The 13787-nt window shown below is 54.7% G+C and overlaps 15 non-coding genes across 15 annotated transcripts; all 15 read left to right on the plus strand.

Annotated features, from left to right (window-relative positions):
- The first annotated feature begins 678 nt into the window (after positions 1-678).
- On the plus strand, positions 679-794 carry LOC138565046 (U5 spliceosomal RNA). The gene has a single exon (XR_011300967.1). It is a non-coding gene; the product is annotated as a U5 spliceosomal RNA (small nuclear RNA).
- Positions 795-1593: 799 nt separating this feature from the next.
- On the plus strand, positions 1594-1709 carry LOC138563765 (U5 spliceosomal RNA). Its single transcript, XR_011299742.1, has one exon. It is a non-coding gene; the product is annotated as a U5 spliceosomal RNA (small nuclear RNA).
- A 770-nt stretch (positions 1710-2479) lies between these two features.
- On the plus strand, positions 2480-2595 carry LOC138563766 (U5 spliceosomal RNA). Its single transcript, XR_011299743.1, has one exon. It is a non-coding gene; the product is annotated as a U5 spliceosomal RNA (small nuclear RNA).
- An 805-nt stretch (positions 2596-3400) lies between these two features.
- LOC138563767 (U5 spliceosomal RNA) lies at positions 3401-3516 on the plus strand. The gene has a single exon (XR_011299744.1). It is a non-coding gene; the product is annotated as a U5 spliceosomal RNA (small nuclear RNA).
- A 776-nt stretch (positions 3517-4292) lies between these two features.
- Positions 4293-4408, plus strand: LOC138563769 (U5 spliceosomal RNA). Its single transcript, XR_011299746.1, has one exon. It is a non-coding gene; the product is annotated as a U5 spliceosomal RNA (small nuclear RNA).
- A 792-nt stretch (positions 4409-5200) lies between these two features.
- Positions 5201-5316, plus strand: LOC138563771 (U5 spliceosomal RNA). The gene has a single exon (XR_011299747.1). It is a non-coding gene; the product is annotated as a U5 spliceosomal RNA (small nuclear RNA).
- A 776-nt stretch (positions 5317-6092) lies between these two features.
- LOC138563772 (U5 spliceosomal RNA) lies at positions 6093-6208 on the plus strand. Its single transcript, XR_011299748.1, has one exon. It is a non-coding gene; the product is annotated as a U5 spliceosomal RNA (small nuclear RNA).
- Positions 6209-7013: 805 nt separating this feature from the next.
- LOC138563773 (U5 spliceosomal RNA) lies at positions 7014-7129 on the plus strand. The gene has a single exon (XR_011299749.1). It is a non-coding gene; the product is annotated as a U5 spliceosomal RNA (small nuclear RNA).
- A 792-nt stretch (positions 7130-7921) lies between these two features.
- On the plus strand, positions 7922-8037 carry LOC138563774 (U5 spliceosomal RNA). Its single transcript, XR_011299750.1, has one exon. It is a non-coding gene; the product is annotated as a U5 spliceosomal RNA (small nuclear RNA).
- Positions 8038-8813: 776 nt separating this feature from the next.
- Positions 8814-8929, plus strand: LOC138563775 (U5 spliceosomal RNA). Its single transcript, XR_011299751.1, has one exon. It is a non-coding gene; the product is annotated as a U5 spliceosomal RNA (small nuclear RNA).
- Positions 8930-9705: 776 nt separating this feature from the next.
- LOC138565047 (U5 spliceosomal RNA) lies at positions 9706-9821 on the plus strand. Its single transcript, XR_011300968.1, has one exon. It is a non-coding gene; the product is annotated as a U5 spliceosomal RNA (small nuclear RNA).
- Positions 9822-10620: 799 nt separating this feature from the next.
- Positions 10621-10736, plus strand: LOC138563776 (U5 spliceosomal RNA). The gene has a single exon (XR_011299752.1). It is a non-coding gene; the product is annotated as a U5 spliceosomal RNA (small nuclear RNA).
- A 776-nt stretch (positions 10737-11512) lies between these two features.
- Positions 11513-11628, plus strand: LOC138563777 (U5 spliceosomal RNA). Its single transcript, XR_011299753.1, has one exon. It is a non-coding gene; the product is annotated as a U5 spliceosomal RNA (small nuclear RNA).
- A 792-nt stretch (positions 11629-12420) lies between these two features.
- On the plus strand, positions 12421-12536 carry LOC138563778 (U5 spliceosomal RNA). Its single transcript, XR_011299754.1, has one exon. It is a non-coding gene; the product is annotated as a U5 spliceosomal RNA (small nuclear RNA).
- A 776-nt stretch (positions 12537-13312) lies between these two features.
- LOC138563779 (U5 spliceosomal RNA) lies at positions 13313-13428 on the plus strand. Its single transcript, XR_011299755.1, has one exon. It is a non-coding gene; the product is annotated as a U5 spliceosomal RNA (small nuclear RNA).
- The last annotated feature ends 359 nt before the right edge of the window (positions 13429-13787 follow it).

The following is a 13787-nucleotide window of genomic DNA, read 5'->3' on the forward strand; positions in this document are numbered from 1 at the left end:
TGCAGGGGTCCTTGCAGCACAGCCAGGCTGATGCCTTGCAGTGGTAGCCAGAGGGGGGAGCCTTTAGCTAATGCTTGCTGCTGTCGCCACCTGCTGGTGAGCCAGCAGAGGCTGGCTCCAAGCTAGCATCCAGGAGGATATGGCCCCAGTGGGCAGGGGTTTGGGCCCGGGCCCCGATCGGCTGACGAACGCCTGACAAACGCCGTCCTTTGCCCGCTGGCAGCCCAGGAGGCCCAGCACCCGTGCAAGACAGGGTGAGGGCGGAAAATGACCCCTGTGTCCTGAGAAAGGAGAGAGCGGGCTGCTTCTTCAACATCCTGGGGGAGGAGCCCCATCTCTGGGGCCCAAAAGAAAATCTCACGCCTGCCTCCCAGAAGCCCTAGACCTTATGTAAACGAGGGGAGTCCTCAAGCAAAAGCAGACTCTGCCTGCCTTTTGGCCAATGTTACATGGCCTGCGGTCTGGAGAAATTTGCATACCCACAATCCCCTGCCAGGTTTCATGACTTTGGATGGGATTGCTTGCAAATAAAGTCATTCTGCCACGGGTTCGGAGCCCGATGGCATTCTCCATTCGCTTCATCTCAAAAAGCGTCATCGTGTGCACTGCTTCACTAAGTCACCCTGAGCTAGTGAGGTGTTGCATTTTTTGCGGCCGCAGTCGGGGCCACTAGAGCGCATACTCTGGTTTCTCTTCAAACCGAATAAATCTTTCGCCTTTTACTAAAGATTTCCGTGGAGAGGAACATTAAAGAGTTTCACTCAATGTTTTGAAGCCCTGCCAAGTGCAGGGTTACCTATGCTGGTTAAAAAGAAACAGAGCAAATGAAAGCGCAAAGCCTGCTTTTCAGCTGTTGGCTTGCACCCCCCAGCTGTCAGTCAGCCTTTGCAGGGGTCCTCGCAGCACAGCCAGGCTGATGCCTTGCAGTGGTAGCCAGAGGGGGGAGCCTTTAGCTAATGCTTGCTGCTGTCGCCACCTGCTGGTGAGCCAGCAGAGGCTGGCTCCAAGCTAGCATCCAGGAGGATATGGCCCCAGTGGGCAGGGGTTTGGGCCCGGGCCCCGATCGCCTGACAAACGCCTGACAAACGCCGTCCTTTGCCCGGCGGGCTTTGCCCTGGCGGGCAAAAGAACCTGGCAGCCCAGGAGGCCCAGCACCCGTGCAAGACAGGGTGAGGGCGGAAAATGACCCCTGTGTCCTGAGAAAGGAGAGAGCGGGCTGCTTTTTCAACATCCTGGGGGAGGAGCCCCATCTCTGGGGCCCAAAAGAAAATCTCACGCCTGCCTCCCAGAAGCCCTAGACCTTATGTAAACGAGGGGAGTCCTCAGGCAAAGGCAGACTCTGCCTGCCTTTTGGCCAATGTCACATGGCCTGCGGTCTGGAGAAATTTGCATACCCACAATCCCCTGCCAGGTTTCATGACTTTGGATGGGATTGCTTGCAAATAAAGTCATTCTGCCACGGGTTCGGAGCCCGATAGCATTCTCCATTCGCTTCATCTCAAAAAGCGTCATCGTGTGCACTGCTTCACTAAGTCACCCTGAGCTAGTGAGGTGTTGCATTTTTTGCGGCCGCAGTCGGGGCCACTAGAGCGCATACTCTGGTTTCTCTTCAAACCGAATAAATCTTTCGCCTTTTACTAAAGATTTCCGTGGAGAGGAACATTAAAGAGTTTCACTCAATTTTTTGAAGCCCTGCCAAGTGCAGGGTTACCTATGCTGGTTAAAAAGAAACAGAGCAAATGAAAGCGCAAAGCCTGCTTTTCAGCTGTTGGCTTGCACCCCCCAGCTGTCAGTCAGCCTTTGCAGGGGTCCTCGCAGCACAGCCAGGCTGATGCTTTGCAGTGGTAGCCAGAGGGGGGAGCCTTTAGCTAATGCTTGCTGCTGTCGCCACCTGCTGGTGAGCCAGCAGAGGCTGGCTCCAAGCTAGCATCCAGGAGGATATGGCCCCAGTGGGCAGGGGTTTGGGCCCGGGCCCCGATCGGCTGACGAACGCCTGACAAACGCCGTTCTTTGCCCGCTGGCAGCCCAGGAGGCCCAGCACCCGTGCAAGACAGGGTGAGGGCGGAAAATGATCCCTGTGTCCTGAGAAAGGAGAGAGCGGGCTGCTTCTTCAACATCCTGGGGGAGGAGCCCCATCTCTGGGGCCCAAAAGAAAATCTCACGCCTGCCTCCCAGAAGCCCTAGACCTTATGTAAACGAGGGGAGTCCTCAGGCAAAGGCAGACTCTGCCTGCCTTTTGGCCAATGTCACATGGCCTGCGGTCTGGAGAAATTTGCATACCCACAATCCCCTGCCAGGTTTCATGACTTTGGATGGGATTGCTTGCAAATAAAGTCATTCTGCCACGGGTTCGGAGCCCGATAGCATTCTCCATTCGCTTCATCTCAAAAAGCGTCATCGTGTGCACTGCTTCACTAAGTCACCCTGAGCTAGTGAGGTGTTGCATTTTTTGCGGCCGCAGTCGGGGCCACTAGAGCGCATACTCTGGTTTCTCTTCAAACCGAATAAATCTTTCGCCTTTTACTAAAGATTTCCGTGGAGAGGAACATTAAAGAGTTTCACTCAATTTTTTGAAGCCCTGCCAAGTGCAGGGTTACCTATGCTGGTTAAAAAAAAAAAGAAACAGAGCAAATGAAAGCGCAAAGCCTGCTTTTCAGCTGTTGGCTTGCACCCCCCAGCTGTCAGTCAGCCTTTGCAGGGGTCCTCGCAGCACAGCCAGGCTGATGCCTTGCAGTGGTAGCCAGAGGGGGGAGCCTTTAGCTAATGCTTGCTGCTGTTGCCACCTGCTGGTGAGCCAGCAGAGGCTGGCTCCAAGCTAGCATCCAGGAGGATATGGCCCCAGTGGGCAGGGGTTTGGGCCCGGGCCCCGATCGGCTGACGAACGCCTGACAAACGCCGTCCTTTGCCCGGCGGGCTTTGCCCTGGCGGGCAAAAGAACCTGGCAGCCCAGGAGGCCCAGCACCCGTGCAAGACAGGGTGAGGGCGGAAAATGACCCCTGTGTCCTGAGAAAGGAGAGAGCGGGCTGCTTTTTCAACATCCTGGGGGAGGAGCCCCATCTCTGGGGCCCAAAAGAAAATCTCACGCCTGCCTCCCAGAAGCCCTAGACCTTATGTAAACGAGGGGAGTCCTCAGGCAAAGGCAGACTCTGCCTGCCTTTTGGCCAATGTCACATGGCCTGCGGTCTGGAGAAATTTGCATACCCACAATCCCCTGCCAGGTTTCATGACTTTGGATGGGATTGCTTGCAAATAAAGTCATTCTGCCACGGGTTCGGAGCCCGATAGCATTCTCCATTCGCTTCATCTCAAAAAGCGTCATCGTGTGCACTGCTTCACTAAGTCACCCTGAGCTAGTGAGGTGTTGCATTTTTTGCGGCCGCAGTCGGGGCCACTAGAGCGCATACTCTGGTTTCTCTTCAAACCGAATAAATCTTTCGCCTTTTACTAAAGATTTCCGTGGAGAGGAACATTAAAGAGTTTCACTCAATTTTTTGAAGCCCTGCCAAGTGCAGGGTTACCTATGCTGGTTAAAAAAAAAAAGAAACAGAGCAAATGAAAGCGCAAAGCCTGCTTTTCAGCTGTTGGCTTGCACCCCCCAGCTGTCAGTCAGCCTTTGCAGGGGTCCTCGCAGCACAGCCAGGCTGATGCTTTGCAGTGGTAGCCAGAGGGGGGAGCCTTTAGCTAATGCTTGCTGCTGTCGCCACCTGCTGGTGAGCCAGCAGAGGCTGGCTCCAAGCTAGCATCCAGGAGGATATGGCCCCAGTGGGCAGGGGTTTGGGCCCGGGCCCCGATCGGCTGACGAACGCCTGACAAACGCCGTTCTTTGCCCGCTGGCAGCCCAGGAGGCCCAGCACCCGTGCAAGACAGGGTGAGGGCGGAAAATGATCCCTGTGTCCTGAGAAAGGAGAGAGCGGGCTGCTTCTTCAACATCCTGGGGGAGGAGCCCCATCTCTGGGGCCCAAAAGAAAATCTCACGCCTGCCTCCCAGAAGCCCTAGACCTTATGTAAACGAGGGGAGTCCTCAGGCAAAGGCAGACTCTGCCTGCCTTTTGGCCAATGTCACATGGCCTGCGGTCTGGAGAAATTTGCATACCCACAATCCCCTGCCAGGTTTCATGACTTTGGATGGGATTGCTTGCAAATAAAGTCATTCTGCCATGGGTTCGGAGCCCGATAGCATTCTCCATTCGCTTCATCTCAAAAAGCGTCATCGTGTGCACTGCTTCACTAAGTCACCCTGAGCTAGTGAGGTGTTGCATTTTTTGCGGCCGCAGTCGGGGCCACTAGAGCGCATACTCTGGTTTCTCTTCAAACCGAATAAATCTTTCGCCTTTTACTAAAGATTTCCGTGGAGAGGAACATTAAAGAGTTTCACTCAATTTTTTGAAGCCCTGCCAAGTGCAGGGTTACCTATGCTGGTTAAAAAAAAAAAGAAACAGAGCAAATAAAAGCGCAAAGCCTGCTTTTCAGCTGTTGGCTTGCACCCCCCAGCTGTCAGTCAGCCTTTGCAGGGGTCCTCGCAGCACAGCCAGGCTGATGCCTTGCAGTGGTAGCCAGAGGGGGGAGCCTTTAGCTAATGCTTGCTGCTGTTGCCACCTGCTGGTGAGCCAGCAGAGGCTGGCTCCAAGCTAGCATCCAGGAGGATATGGCCCCAGTGGGCAGGGGTTTGGGCCCGGGACGAACGCCTGACAAACGCCGTCCTTTGCCCGGCGGGCTTTGCCCTGGCGGGCAAAAGAACCTGGCAGCCCAGGAGGCCCAGCACCCGTGCAAGACAGGGTGAGGGCGGAAAATGACCCCTGTGTCCTGAGAAAGGAGAGAGCGGGCTGCTTTTTCAACATCCTGGGGGAGGAGCCCCATCTCTGGGGCCCAAAAGAAAATCTCACGCCTGCCTCCCAGAAGCCCTAGACCTTATGTAAACGAGGGGAGTCCTCAGGCAAAGGCAGACTCTGCCTGCCTTTTGGCCAATGTCACATGGCCTGCGGTCTGGAGAAATTTGCATACCCACAATCCCCTGCCAGGTTTCATGACTTTGGATGGGATTGCTTGCAAATAAAGTCATTCTGCCACGGGTTCGGAGCCCGATAGCATTCTCCATTCGCTTCATCTCAAAAAGCGTCATCGTGTGCACTGCTTCACTAAGTCACCCTGAGCTAGTGAGGTGTTGCATTTTTTGCGGCCGCAGTCGGGGCCACTAGAGCGCATACTCTGGTTTCTCTTCAAACCGAATAAATCTTTCGCCTTTTACTAAAGATTTCCGTGGAGAGGAACATTAAAGAGTTTCACTCAATTTTTTGAAGCCCTGCCAAGTGCAGGGTTACCTATGCTGGTTAAAAAAAAAAAGAAACAGAGCAAATGAAAGCGCAAAGCCTGCTTTTCAGCTGTTGGCTTGCACCCCCCAGCTGTCAGTCAGCCTTTGCAGGGGTCCTCGCAGCACAGCCAGGCTGATGCTTTGCAGTGGTAGCCAGAGGGGGGAGCCTTTAGCTAATGCTTGCTGCTGTCGCCACCTGCTGGTGAGCCAGCAGAGGCTGGCTCCAAGCTAGCATCCAGGAGGATATGGCCCCAGTGGGCAGGGGTTTGGGCCCGGGCCCCGATCGGCTGACGAACGCCTGACAAACGCCGTTCTTTGCCCGCTGGCAGCCCAGGAGGCCCAGCACCCGTGCAAGACAGGGTGAGGGCGGAAAATGATCCCTGTGTCCTGAGAAAGGAGAGAGCGGGCTGCTTCTTCAACATCCTGGGGGAGGAGCCCCATCTCTGGGGCCCAAAAGAAAATCTCACGCCTGCCTCCCAGAAGCCCTAGACCTTATGTAAACGAGGGGAGTCCTCAGGCAAAGGCAGACTCTGCCTGCCTTTTGGCCAATGTCACATGGCCTGCGGTCTGGAGAAATTTGCATACCCACAATCCCCTGCCAGGTTTCATGACTTTGGATGGGATTGCTTGCAAATAAAGTCATTCTGCCACGGGTTCGGAGCCCGATAGCATTCTCCATTCGCTTCATCTCAAAAAGCGTCATCGTGTGCACTGCTTCACTAAGTCACCCTGAGCTAGTGAGGTGTTGCATTTTTTGCGGCCGCAGTCGGGGCCACTAGAGCGCATACTCTGGTTTCTCTTCAAACCGAATAAATCTTTCGCCTTTTACTAAAGATTTCCGTGGAGAGGAACATTAAAGAGTTTCACTCAATTTTTTGAAGCCCTGCCAAGTGCAGGGTTACCTATGCTGGTTAAAAAAAAAAAGAAACAGAGCAAATGAAAGCGCAAAGCCTGCTTTTCAGCTGTTGGCTTGCACCCCCCAGCTGTCAGTCAGCCTTTGCAGGGGTCCTCGCAGCACAGCCAGGCTGATGCCTTGCAGTGGTAGCCAGAGGGGGGAGCCTTTAGCTAATGCTTGCTGCTGTTGCCACCTGCTGGTGAGCCAGCAGAGGCTGGCTCCAAGCTAGCATCCAGGAGGATATGGCCCCAGTGGGCAGGGGTTTGGGCCCGGGCCCCGATCGGCTGACGAACGCCTGACAAACGCCGTCCTTTGCCCGGCGGGCTTTGCCCTGGCGGGCAAAAGAACCTGGCAGCCCAGGAGGCCCAGCACCCGTGCAAGACAGGGTGAGGGCGGAAAATGACCCCTGTGTCCTGAGAAAGGAGAGAGCGGGCTGCTTTTTCAACATCCTGGGGGAGGAGCCCCATCTCTGGGGCCCAAAAGAAAATCTCACGCCTGCCTCCCAGAAGCCCTAGACCTTATGTAAACGAGGGGAGTCCTCAGGCAAAGGCAGACTCTGCCTGCCTTTTGGCCAATGTCACATGGCCTGCGGTCTGGAGAAATTTGCATACCCACAATCCCCTGCCAGGTTTCATGACTTTGGATGGGATTGCTTGCAAATAAAGTCATTCTGCCACGGGTTCGGAGCCCGATAGCATTCTCCATTCGCTTCATCTCAAAAAGCGTCATCGTGTGCACTGCTTCACTAAGTCACCCTGAGCTAGTGAGGTGTTGCATTTTTTGCGGCCGCAGTCGGGGCCACTAGAGCGCATACTCTGGTTTCTCTTCAAACCGAATAAATCTTTCGCCTTTTACTAAAGATTTCCGTGGAGAGGAACATTAAAGAGTTTCACTCAATTTTTTGAAGCCCTGCCAAGTGCAGGGTTACCTATGCTGGTTAAAAAAAAAAAGAAACAGAGCAAATAAAAGCGCAAAGCCTGCTTTTCAGCTGTTGGCTTGCACCCCCCAGCTGTCAGTCAGCCTTTGCAGGGGTCCTCGCAGCACAGCCAGGCTGATGCCTTGCAGTGGTAGCCAGAGGGGGGAGCCTTTAGCTAATGCTTGCTGCTGTTGCCACCTGCTGGTGAGCCAGCAGAGGCTGGCTCCAAGCTAGCATCCAGGAGGATATGGCCCCAGTGGGCAGGGGTTTGGGCCCGGGACGAACGCCTGACAAACGCCGTCCTTTGCCCGGCGGGCTTTGCCCTGGCGGGCAAAAGAACCTGGCAGCCCAGGAGGCCCAGCACCCGTGCAAGACAGGGTGAGGGCGGAAAATGACCCCTGTGTCCTGAGAAAGGAGAGAGCGGGCTGCTTTTTCAACATCCTGGGGGAGGAGCCCCATCTCTGGGGCCCAAAAGAAAATCTCACGCCTGCCTCCCAGAAGCCCTAGACCTTATGTAAACGAGGGGAGTCCTCAGGCAAAGGCAGACTCTGCCTGCCTTTTGGCCAATGTCACATGGCCTGCGGTCTGGAGAAATTTGCATACCCACAATCCCCTGCCAGGTTTCATGACTTTGGATGGGATTGCTTGCAAATAAAGTCATTCTGCCACGGGTTCGGAGCCCGATAGCATTCTCCATTCGCTTCATCTCAAAAAGCGTCATCGTGTGCACTGCTTCACTAAGTCACCCTGAGCTAGTGAGGTGTTGCATTTTTTGCGGCCGCAGTCGGGGCCACTAGAGCGCATACTCTGGTTTCTCTTCAAACCGAATAAATCTTTCGCCTTTTACTAAAGATTTCCGTGGAGAGGAACATTAAAGAGTTTCACTCAATTTTTTGAAGCCCTGCCAAGTGCAGGGTTACCTATGCTGGTTAAAAAAAAAAAGAAACAGAGCAAATGAAAGCGCAAAGCCTGCTTTTCAGCTGTTGGCTTGCACCCCCCAGCTGTCAGTCAGCCTTTGCAGGGGTCGTCGCAGCACAGCCAGGCTGATGCTTTGCAGTGGTAGCCAGAGGGGGGAGCCTTTAGCTAATGCTTGCTGCTGTCGCCACCTGCTGGTGAGCCAGCAGAGGCTGGCTCCAAGCTAGCATCCAGGAGGATATGGCCCCAGTGGGCAGGGGTTTGGGCCCGGGCCCCGATCGGCTGACGAACGCCTGACAAACGCCGTTCTTTGCCCGCTGGCAGCCCAGGAGGCCCAGCACCCGTGCAAGACAGGGTGAGGGCGGAAAATGATCCCTGTGTCCTGAGAAAGGAGAGAGCGGGCTGCTTCTTCAACATCCTGGGGGAGGAGCCCCATCTCTGGGGCCCAAAAGAAAATCTCACGCCTGCCTCCCAGAAGCCCTAGACCTTATGTAAACGAGGGGAGTCCTCAGGCAAAGGCAGACTCTGCCTGCCTTTTGGCCAATGTCACATGGCCTGCGGTCTGGAGAAATTTGCATACCCACAATCCCCTGCCAGGTTTCATGACTTTGGATGGGATTGCTTGCAAATAAAGTCATTCTGCCACGGGTTCGGAGCCCGATAGCATTCTCCATTCGCTTCATCTCAAAAAACGTCATCGTGTGCACTGCTTCACTAAGTCACCCTGAGCTAGTGAGGTGTTGCATTTTTTGCGGCCGCAGTCGGGGCCACTAGAGCGCATACTCTGGTTTCTCTTCAAACCGAATAAATCTTTCGCCTTTTACTAAAGATTTCCGTGGAGAGGAACATTAAAGAGTTTCACTCAATTTTTTGAAGCCCTGCCAAGTGCAGGGTTACCTATGCTGGTTAAAAAAAAAAAGAAACAGAGCAAATGAAAGCGCAAAGCCTGCTTTTCAGCTGTTGGCTTGCACCCCCCAGCTGTCAGTCAGCCTTTGCAGGGGTCCTTGCAGCACAGCCAGGCTGATGCCTTGCAGTGGTAGCCAGAGGGGGGAGCCTTTAGCTAATGCTTGCTGCTGTCGCCACCTGCTGGTGAGCCAGCAGAGGCTGGCTCCAAGCTAGCATCCAGGAGGATATGGCCCCAGTGGGCAGGGGTTTGGGCCCGGGCCCCGATCGGCTGACGAACGCCTGACAAACGCCGTCCTTTGCCCGCTGGCAGCCCAGGAGGCCCAGCACCCGTGCAAGACAGGGTGAGGGCGGAAAATGACCCCTGTGTCCTGAGAAAGGAGAGAGCGGGCTGCTTCTTCAACATCCTGGGGGAGGAGCCCCATCTCTGGGGCCCAAAAGAAAATCTCACGCCTGCCTCCCAGAAGCCCTAGACCTTATGTAAACGAGGGGAGTCCTCAAGCAAAAGCAGACTCTGCCTGCCTTTTGGCCAATGTTACATGGCCTGCGGTCTGGAGAAATTTGCATACCCACAATCCCCTGCCAGGTTTCATGACTTTGGATGGGATTGCTTGCAAATAAAGTCATTCTGCCACGGGTTCGGAGCCCGATGGCATTCTCCATTCGCTTCATCTCAAAAAGCGTCATCGTGTGCACTGCTTCACTAAGTCACCCTGAGCTAGTGAGGTGTTGCATTTTTTGCGGCCGCAGTCGGGGCCACTAGAGCGCATACTCTGGTTTCTCTTCAAACCGAATAAATCTTTCGCCTTTTACTAAAGATTTCCGTGGAGAGGAACATTAAAGAGTTTCACTCAATGTTTTGAAGCCCTGCCAAGTGCAGGGTTACCTATGCTGGTTAAAAAGAAACAGAGCAAATGAAAGCGCAAAGCCTGCTTTTCAGCTGTTGGCTTGCACCCCCCAGCTGTCAGTCAGCCTTTGCAGGGGTCCTCGCAGCACAGCCAGGCTGATGCCTTGCAGTGGTAGCCAGAGGGGGGAGCCTTTAGCTAATGCTTGCTGCTGTCGCCACCTGCTGGTGAGCCAGCAGAGGCTGGCTCCAAGCTAGCATCCAGGAGGATATGGCCCCAGTGGGCAGGGGTTTGGGCCCGGGCCCCGATCGCCTGACAAACGCCTGACAAACGCCGTCCTTTGCCCGGCGGGCTTTGCCCTGGCGGGCAAAAGAACCTGGCAGCCCAGGAGGCCCAGCACCCGTGCAAGACAGGGTGAGGGCGGAAAATGACCCCTGTGTCCTGAGAAAGGAGAGAGCGGGCTGCTTTTTCAACATCCTGGGGGAGGAGCCCCATCTCTGGGGCCCAAAAGAAAATCTCACGCCTGCCTCCCAGAAGCCCTAGACCTTATGTAAACGAGGGGAGTCCTCAGGCAAAGGCAGACTCTGCCTGCCTTTTGGCCAATGTCACATGGCCTGCGGTCTGGAGAAATTTGCATACCCACAATCCCCTGCCAGGTTTCATGACTTTGGATGGGATTGCTTGCAAATAAAGTCATTCTGCCACGGGTTCGGAGCCCGATAGCATTCTCCATTCGCTTCATCTCAAAAAGCGTCATCGTGTGCACTGCTTCACTAAGTCACCCTGAGCTAGTGAGGTGTTGCATTTTTTGCGGCCGCAGTCGGGGCCACTAGAGCGCATACTCTGGTTTCTCTTCAAACCGAATAAATCTTTCGCCTTTTACTAAAGATTTCCGTGGAGAGGAACATTAAAGAGTTTCACTCAATTTTTTGAAGCCCTGCCAAGTGCAGGGTTACCTATGCTGGTTAAAAAAAAAAAGAAACAGAGCAAATGAAAGCGCAAAGCCTGCTTTTCAGCTGTTGGCTTGCACCCCCCAGCTGTCAGTCAGCCTTTGCAGGGGTCCTCGCAGCACAGCCAGGCTGATGCTTTGCAGTGGTAGCCAGAGGGGGGAGCCTTTAGCTAATGCTTGCTGCTGTCGCCACCTGCTGGTGAGCCAGCAGAGGCTGGCTCCAAGCTAGCATCCAGGAGGATATGGCCCCAGTGGGCAGGGGTTTGGGCCCGGGCCCCGATCGGCTGACGAACGCCTGACAAACGCCGTTCTTTGCCCGCTGGCAGCCCAGGAGGCCCAGCACCCGTGCAAGACAGGGTGAGGGCGGAAAATGATCCCTGTGTCCTGAGAAAGGAGAGAGCGGGCTGCTTCTTCAACATCCTGGGGGAGGAGCCCCATCTCTGGGGCCCAAAAGAAAATCTCACGCCTGCCTCCCAGAAGCCCTAGACCTTATGTAAACGAGGGGAGTCCTCAGGCAAAGGCAGACTCTGCCTGCCTTTTGGCCAATGTCACATGGCCTGCGGTCTGGAGAAATTTGCATACCCACAATCCCCTGCCAGGTTTCATGACTTTGGATGGGATTGCTTGCAAATAAAGTCATTCTGCCATGGGTTCGGAGCCCGATAGCATTCTCCATTCGCTTCATCTCAAAAAGCGTCATCGTGTGCACTGCTTCACTAAGTCACCCTGAGCTAGTGAGGTGTTGCATTTTTTGCGGCCGCAGTCGGGGCCACTAGAGCGCATACTCTGGTTTCTCTTCAAACCGAATAAATCTTTCGCCTTTTACTAAAGATTTCCGTGGAGAGGAACATTAAAGAGTTTCACTCAATTTTTTGAAGCCCTGCCAAGTGCAGGGTTACCTATGCTGGTTAAAAAAAAAAAGAAACAGAGCAAATAAAAGCGCAAAGCCTGCTTTTCAGCTGTTGGCTTGCACCCCCCAGCTGTCAGTCAGCCTTTGCAGGGGTCCTCGCAGCACAGCCAGGCTGATGCCTTGCAGTGGTAGCCAGAGGGGGGAGCCTTTAGCTAATGCTTGCTGCTGTTGCCACCTGCTGGTGAGCCAGCAGAGGCTGGCTCCAAGCTAGCATCCAGGAGGATATGGCCCCAGTGGGCAGGGGTTTGGGCCCGGGACGAACGCCTGACAAACGCCGTCCTTTGCCCGGCGGGCTTTGCCCTGGCGGGCAAAAGAACCTGGCAGCCCAGGAGGCCCAGCACCCGTGCAAGACAGGGTGAGGGCGGAAAATGACCCCTGTGTCCTGAGAAAGGAGAGAGCGGGCTGCTTTTTCAACATCCTGGGGGAGGAGCCCCATCTCTGGGGCCCAAAAGAAAATCTCACGCCTGCCTCCCAGAAGCCCTAGACCTTATGTAAACGAGGGGAGTCCTCAGGCAAAGGCAGACTCTGCCTGCCTTTTGGCCAATGTCACATGGCCTGCGGTCTGGAGAAATTTGCATACCCACAATCCCCTGCCAGGTTTCATGACTTTGGATGGGATTGCTTGCAAATAAAGTCATTCTGCCACGGGTTCGGAGCCCGATAGCATTCTCCATTCGCTTCATCTCAAAAAGCGTCATCGTGTGCACTGCTTCACTAAGTCACCCTGAGCTAGTGAGGTGTTGCATTTTTTGCGGCCGCAGTCGGGGCCACTAGAGCGCATACTCTGGTTTCTCTTCAAACCGAATAAATCTTTCGCCTTTTACTAAAGATTTCCGTGGAGAGGAACATTAAAGAGTTTCACTCAATTTTTTGAAGCCCTGCCAAGTGCAGGGTTACCTATGCTGGTTAAAAAAAAAAAGAAACAGAGCAAATGAAAGCGCAAAGCCTGCTTTTCAGCTGTTGGCTTGCACCCCCCAGCTGTCAGTCAGCCTTTGCAGGGGTCCTCGCAGCACAGCCAGGCTGATGCTTTGCAGTGGTAGCCAGAGGGGGGAGCCTTTAGCTAATGCTTGCTGCTGTCGCCACCTGCTGGTGAGCCAGCAGAGGCTGGCTCCAAGCTAGCATCCAGGAGGATATGGCCCCAGTGGGCAGGGGTTTGGGCCCGGGCCCCGATCGGCTGACGAACGCCTGACAAACGCCGTTCTTTGCCCGCTGGCAGCCCAGGAGGCCCAGCACCCGTGCAAGACAGGGTGAGGGCGGAAAATGATCCCTGTGTCCTGAGAAAGGAGAGAGCGGGCTGCTTCTTCAACATCCTGGGGGAGGAGCCCCATCTCTGGGGCCCAAAAGAAAATCTCACGCCTGCCTCCCAGAAGCCCTAGACCTTATGTAAACGAGGGGAGTCCTCAGGCAAAGGCAGACTCTGCCTGCCTTTTGGCCAATGTCACATGGCCTGCGGTCTGGAGAAATTTGCATACCCACAATCCCCTGCCAGGTTTCATGACTTTGGATGGGATTGCTTGCAAATAAAGTCATTCTGCCACGGGTTCGGAGCCCGATAGCATTCTCCATTCGCTTCATCTCAAAAAGCGTCATCGTGTGCACTGCTTCACTAAGTCACCCTGAGCTAGTGAGGTGTTGCATTTTTTGCGGCCGCAGTCGGGGCCACTAGAGCGCATACTCTGGTTTCTCTTCAAACCGAATAAATCTTTCGCCTTTTACTAAAGATTTCCGTGGAGAGGAACATTAAAGAGTTTCACTCAATTTTTTGAAGCCCTGCCAAGTGCAGGGTTACCTATGCTGGTTAAAAAAAAAAAGAAACAGAGCAAATAAAAGCGCAAAGCCTGCTTTTCAGCTGTTGGCTTGCACCCCCCAGCTGTCAGTCAGCCTTTGCAGGGGTCCTCGCAGCACAGCCAGGCTGATGCCTTGCAGTGGTAGCCAGAGGGGGGAGCCTTTAGCTAATGCTTGCTGCTGTTGCCACCTGCTGGTGAGCCAGCAGAGGCTGGCTCCAAGCTAGCATCCAGGAGGATATGGCCCCAGTGGGCAGGGGTTTGGGCCCGGGCCCCGATCGGCTGACGAACGCCTGACAAACGCCGTCCTTTGCCCGGCGGGCTTTGCCCTGGCGGGCAAAAGAACCTGGCAGCCCAGGAGG

The sequence above is a fragment of the Ambystoma mexicanum genome, chromosome 1q, assembly GCF_040938575.1.
Source record: "Ambystoma mexicanum isolate Mex_15411 chromosome 1q, UKY_AmexF1_1, whole genome shotgun sequence".
NCBI lineage: Eukaryota > Metazoa > Chordata > Amphibia > Caudata > Ambystomatidae > Ambystoma > Ambystoma mexicanum.